The 7,500-nt window shown below is 32.1% G+C and overlaps 1 long non-coding RNA gene across 13 annotated transcripts in view; it reads left to right on the top strand.

The window, feature by feature from the left end:
- The window catches only part of LOC106881631 (uncharacterized), a 402,087-nt gene that overhangs the window by 248,861 nt on the left and 145,726 nt on the right, over window positions 1–7,500 (top strand). The gene's annotated exons all lie outside the window — the stretch shown is intronic.

Here is a 7,500-nt window from a genome sequence, read left to right as displayed (position 1 = left end):
GTGTGTGTGTATGTATATGTTATTTATAAATATATGCATGGCTTGTATATATATTTTTATATATTTATGTATGCACACAAATAAATACAAACATACATATTTCATGCATACATACTACATAATACATACATACATATTTAATATGATTCGGGTAAAAACCTTGCAGCGTGCATATAAAGGCTCTTATGTCGTTATATATATATATATATATATATATATATATATATATATATATATATCATTAAATTGTGCTCCCAGTTCGGCATTCTGGCTTTTTTACATTTTCCTATTATTTCTCCACGTGCGGTTAACACAACCCCACTATTTACTGACTTATATATATATATATATATATATATATATATATATATATATATATATATATATATATATATATATATATATTTGTATTTACGTACATATATATATAGAGAAAGTGAGAGAGAGTGTGAGAGAGTGTGTTTGAGTGAGAGGAAGAGTGTGAGAGAAGGGACTGCGAAAGTAAAATGCATAATGGTCTACTCTATTTCGTGCATATAGTATGTGCATATGCACTCACAGACAAATCTGCTCGGAAAATGCTTGCTTATTTACGCCTATCAATGAACGTGAAAATCTGAACATGCGAGAACGCATGTGTTTATGAATTTTAATGTGTGTAAATTCTATGTGTATGTGAGTAGGTGAAAACAATATTGGTTTCAAATTTTGGTACATACAAAGCCACCAATTTCTGGGCAAAGATGTAAAGTCGATTAAATCGATCGCAGTGTTCAACTGGTACTTATGTTATCGACCCCGCGATGAGAGATAAAAGGCAAATTCGACCTCGGTGGGATTTGAACTCAGAACAGAATGACGGGACGAAATACCATTTAGCATTTATGCCCGGCGTGCTAACGATTCTGCCAGCTCGCCGCAGAATCAATTATCGTTTGAATAGTGTATTACTGGTACAACAATAGAGGATTATCTAGTGGTCTGTGATATATGTGTGTATGTGTGTATGTATGTATAAGTGTATGTATATATATATGTATATCTGTGGGTTGAAGTTGTGAACAAATGCAACGAAAGTCAGCAATTTTGGTATTTCATATTTCTTGAAATATATGTGTTCTTCTGTTCTATATATGTATATATATAAAAATTGAGACTGTCAAAATATGTATTAATGTGAGCGTGCGTTTTTCTAGTAATATATTTTAGTCCAGAAACATATTTTATCACACAGTCATTGCATATTGGCTAAAATACACACATACGCACACTCACATACACACACATACACACACCTTCGTTTTGGGAATATCTCGAAGGACATACTCAAAGCTATAAATTATAGCATGTAAAATTATTGGATTGAAAAAACCCTTTTGAATAGGAAATGTTGAAGTTGTACTCGTGGGACACGAACTCATCTCCTGTAGATATCACAGGCGTTCTAACGTGATATCAAAGCAATCCTTCGAAATAATCTGTCCATTTTAGAAACTTTGTTCTTACCAGCGAGAATTGTATGTTGCTGACGTCATAAGAATTTTATAAACTTCCAGGAGAACGAGAATGAATTTTTTCGGGTGTACGGGTGGATGAGTATCTCGAAGTAGACACATAAAGCTATAAATAGCAGAATGTAAAACACTTTTGGATGACTGCATACATACGTGCATACATGCATACATATATACATACATACGCACATGCATATATTTACAAACATGCATGCGTACAAATACACACACACACACACGCATATACACGCACATACCCACACACACATACATATATGAGCGGGTGCTGAAAAGATCCAGGCTTTGGATAAAAGAAAATACAGGGGGATCAGTTAATTATGATTTTATTCAACATATTCCTCACTTCAGATTCACACACTTATTGCAGCGGTCCGTCAGTTTTTCTAAGCCCCGTAAAGGAACTCGGAAAGGTTGGGCCTCGAGACCAGGCCTTTCGCGTCACTCACAAACTCAGGAAATTTTCAGTAACTCGTGCATGCGTGCGCGCGTGTGTAATATATGTATGAAAGAGAGAGAGTGTGAGAGAGACAGAGACAGAGAGAAAAGTGATAGAGTGAGAGACCATTGTATGAGCAATCAAAGTTTAGTGTTGCATGTGTGGGGATCATGCAGCTCCCAAAAAGCTTAATAGCATAAAGGCTACTGATTTCTGCCGGGAATCCAAAGTGAGCGCGGATTATACACCAGTCGAAATCTTACCTTTTATCCACTGTTAATATGGATATGTAATATTACGCAAAATATAGTAAGCCGATTATTGGTGAAAACGGTGGTATATTATTGCCATAAAAATAAAGCAATGCTTAAGCCTCCAGTGTGACGCCAAAGATATTTTAAACATATTTGCTAATCTCGCCAATAACTGCATCGATGTTGATTATCTTTGAAATATAAATGTACAGACACTATACCTTTCGCCCTCTTTTTCATACTGTCTGTCTAATTATCTATCTATCTATCTATCTATCTATCTATCTATCTATGCATCTATGCATTTTTTTTTCCTTCCCCCTCCCAAAAAGAAAAGCTCTACATTGTATTTGTCCCATCTCCGTTGAGCCCTGTGTGGCTAATAAAAGAAATGTATCTATGCATCTATCTTATCTGTATATATATATATATATATATATATAGCTCATTCCTTCACACACCGACCCAAACAAGCATATTCATGCCGCCACAAGCAGAAGCATTCGCACAAACATACAGACACACACATATACATACACACACACACTCACATACACACACAAACACAAGCACAGAAATACAAAATATAGATGACAGGATTGTGTATTTGCATGATTTTAAATATAAATGTACGGTTATACATACATGCAACGAGAAAGGTATGCATCAATACATGCAAAAGAATTTCAGCACATGTGCTTTCCCATATAAACATAAATATGAATATGCATATTGTCATATATATGTGTACATGCATATATATATATATATATATATATATATATATGAGACACGTAAGTGTAGTCACGTAAGAAATGCTACTCCATACGTTACAGCTGTTTCATAATTATGTTAGTTACATAATAGATGTTGCATCGATGTTGAACACATATACAGTATACATAGACAAGCATCCTTCCACCACGATGATTCATGTTAGCCATGCAAATGGCGGAGAGCTTAGTGTGAGGCCCGTTTTATTCTTTGAATACCTATTGCAACTGCATTTCTACATATATATACACACATATACAACTACATATATATTGTGTACACACACACACACACACACACACACACACACATATATATATATATATATATATACATTTTTGTATGTATGTATATACATACATACATTCATACATACAACATACATCTATAGTGAAGAAGAAGGATTGAAAAAACTATAGTTCAAATGGATATTAGCATATAACACATACACACATATCGCACACACACATATCACACACACATATGTTTGTGTGTGTGTATGTATATATATATATTTAGATAGATAAATAGATAGAATGACTGATATATAGATAGATGTTAATATATATATATTTATGTATCTCTCTGTATGCATATATATATATATATATATATATATATATATATATATATACAAAGAATATATGAGTATATGCATATATATACATACTACACACACGCACACACACACATATACGTGCATATATGTATATACTTGTAAATATATATGAATATTTTATATATAAATACATATATAAAATATATGTATTTATAAATATATATTTAAAAATTCAGTTTAAACACTGACATAAGTACACACACACACACACACACACACACACAGACGCACACATATATATATATTCTTTTATTCTTTTAATTGTTTCACTAATCTGACTGCTGTCATGCTGGAACACCGCCTCATGTATATATATATATATATATATATATATATATATATATATATATATATATTATTTATATATATATAATCGTGCACATAGTTATCTGCATATAAAAGTATGAGTTGGTCCAGACAGGGCAAGAGAGATAGAGATGGAGACAGAGAGGGCGAGTTCGATTCACAGACACTAAGCGGGATCATCCGACAAAAGTTCAGTCTCCCCACAGAGAAAGAGAGAGAGAGAGAGAGAGAGAGAGAGAGAGAGAGAGAGAGAGAGAGAGAGAGAGAGAGAGAGATTGAAAGAAAAATAGGGAGAAGGAGGGACCGTTTTTTTTTTATTTTGTTATGGTCGACTCCAGAACACGACAAATCATGATAGTTATTGCCACTGTACTCCTGTAAACTATTTAGCGAAGATAGAAAGTGTGTTTTGGAATCCAGCTTTCATGACAATACGGATGACAAGCTATGACTTAAATAAAATAATAGCCTCTACAACCAGTATTGAGCACTCTTCTCTTGCTCGCCAGACACAAGACTGAATACGTATCTATCTATCTATCTATCTATCTATCTATCTCTCTCTCTCTCTCTCTCTCTCTCTCTCTCTCTCTCTCTATATATATATATATATATATATATATATATATATATATATACATATATACATATATACACGTATACATATAAACATGTATACATATATATATATCTATATATATAGATATGTATATGTATTTATCTATATATATATAGGTACATACATACATACACATATATATATATATGTATATCTATGGGGAGAATTCACAAAAAAAAGAAACAAAAGACGAAGACAGGTGGTGTAGACAACAAACACATGTATTAGTTTAACACTCGGGGGGTGAAAAAGTCTTGAACGTTTCGAGCCTACGCTCTTCCACAGGAACGAACACAGAAAGAAACAGGGAGCTGTGTGTGTGTGTTTATATATGTATGTATATATGCATCTATATATATATGGAAAGAGGAAGTGAAAGACAGAGATAAATAGATAGATGAATTGATAAATAAACAGGTGTGTGTGTGTGTGTGTGTGTGTGTGTGTGTGTGTGTGTGTGTGTGTGTGTACAGACTTACATGTACAGACTTACATGTGTGTACAGACTTACATGTGTGTACAGACTTACATGTACACATGTATAGCTGAAAGCATTGAACTCGCGATGTTCCGCGTTCAACTCCACTGCGTGTCATTTTCGACAGGTGTCACATAAATTAGCCTCATTTCTAACCAACCATCGTGTGAATAATTGGGGAGCTTTCCGACTGGATTCTGCAGGTCATTGGCAGACATGTCACAATCCGTTAATTCTGCTCAGAAATACATTAAGGGTTGTCTTGCTATTGTATACTCAGCAGGGAATTCAATTGCTCACTTGTATGTATGCATACGTGCATATGTATGTACATACATATGTATGTATGTATGTATGCATGTATCATTCTATCTATCTATCTATCTATCTATCTATCTATCTATCTATCTATCTATCTATCTATCTATCTATCTATCTATCTTGCCCCCTCTGTGTGCAGCCATGTGTGGGTAATAAAAGAAAGAGAGTTATCTGTATTAATATATTCATGTGTGCGTATATTATGTGTGTGAGTGTGTATTTGTATGCATATACACGTATATACATATATGTAAAGCATATATAAGCATATCAAACACCATTGTAAATTTTTTCTCTTGACCTCTTGAAATAATGTTCCCTTCCCGAGTAGGCTATACCGATGCTTGAGGCAAGTGCGACCATTTCCAAATACGGATAGGAGATTAAACTTCAGAATATCATACAATAAAATTGAGAACATTTTGAATATTTAGAGAATTGAAGCAATGTGCAGCTGTCCTGTTTTCATGCCAGTAGAGGAGATAAAGTATCTTGTCTAATACATGAAAAATAGGAAATATTTTTACAGCTCAATATCATCTACATAATTCGAAACGAAAGTGTGCCGACAGATATAATTCAAAGTGACCACTGGTAAGACTATGCTCTTATAGACATGGACACATATATGCAAACATACATACAAAGCACCTGTATGGGTGGTTATAAATTTATTTTTGTGTTTATACATATATATATGTATATATATATATATATATATATATATATATATATATATATATATAGTTCAAAAACACAATAACAAAAAAACAAAAAAACAACAAAGTGAGGACGTGATATGGATAGTATTATTGGACGCTCAGGAAAGGAAATATATATATATTTGTGAGTCTATATATATATATATATATATATATATATATATATATATATATATATATATATATATATATAATTATGTGTATTTCTTCTATCTTAATGAATAAAAATTCTTCTGATAGAATAAATGGGTTAATAGAAACCAATGTAGCAAAGAACACAAAATAACTGTGGTTAGCTCCTGTTTTTAAGGCAGGAACTCCTTGAAATTTTGGGTATTTGAGTAACATGCGTTTTCTCCAATCCTTAAATTCTTATATATATATATATATATATATATATATATACTTAGCACACTGCTGCCCCCTGTATCTATATGTGTATGCGTTCCTATTTTGTATTTATCTATCTGTATGTCTGTGTGTTATGTTGGTGCATGTATTCATTCGACCCTATATATATAATACATATATAATACATATAATATATATATATATATATATATATATATGTCTGTGTCTGTGTGCTTACACACAAACACTCATATATATATATATGTATGTATGTATGTATGTATAAATTAAATAGGTATCATTGCCAATTATAATAAAGTGGCTAGCAAGTTTACACTTTTATAAGTAAAGTATAAGCAAAATTTAGTAGGGTATTAAAATGGCACTTGCTATAAACAGACCTATCCCTTCAGTAGTTCATACAAGGTAAGCCTATTTCTGTTATGTTTGTTACATTCGCCATGTGTATTTTAATAGTGAGTAACTTTTGGTTTTGGACTGATAGCTGTGTTTATAGCAAGTGGTATTCTAATAGCCTACTGAAATTTGTATATATATATATTCATTAATATAAGGCAGTAATATAATGACTCAAAGTCTGAGAGTTTCGTTCGTGTACCAACGCATGAAACTCTCGGACCATGTGTCACTCTGTTACTTCTGCTATATATTAATAAAAAATATACATATACTCACATTTTGAGTTCTATTTTTTTTTCTGCTTACATCAGTATACCTGTTTGTGTGTGTGTGTGTGCGTGTGTGTGTGTAAGGGAGAGAGAGAGAGAGAGAGAGAGAGAGAGAGAGAGAGAGAGAGAGCGAGAGAGAGAGAGAGAGGCGGGAAAAGAGGGAGATGAAATGTTATATGTACATATGCATAACATCCGTATATACATGCATATTTATATTTATGTATGTATGTATATAAGTATAAATATATATATATATATGTGTGTATATATATATATATATATATATATGCGTATATATATATATATATATATATATATATATATATATATATATATATATATATACATACCTACATATATGCATATATTTTTGTGTGTGTATATATATATATA

This window comes from Octopus bimaculoides, chromosome 20, assembly GCF_046866305.1.
Source record: "Octopus bimaculoides isolate indiv1 chromosome 20, ASM4686630v1, whole genome shotgun sequence".
In the NCBI taxonomy this organism is placed as follows: domain Eukaryota; kingdom Metazoa; phylum Mollusca; class Cephalopoda; order Octopoda; family Octopodidae; genus Octopus; species Octopus bimaculoides.
The sequence above is the reverse complement of the archived record's forward strand: the minus strand, read 5'-3'. Positions and strand labels throughout refer to the sequence as shown.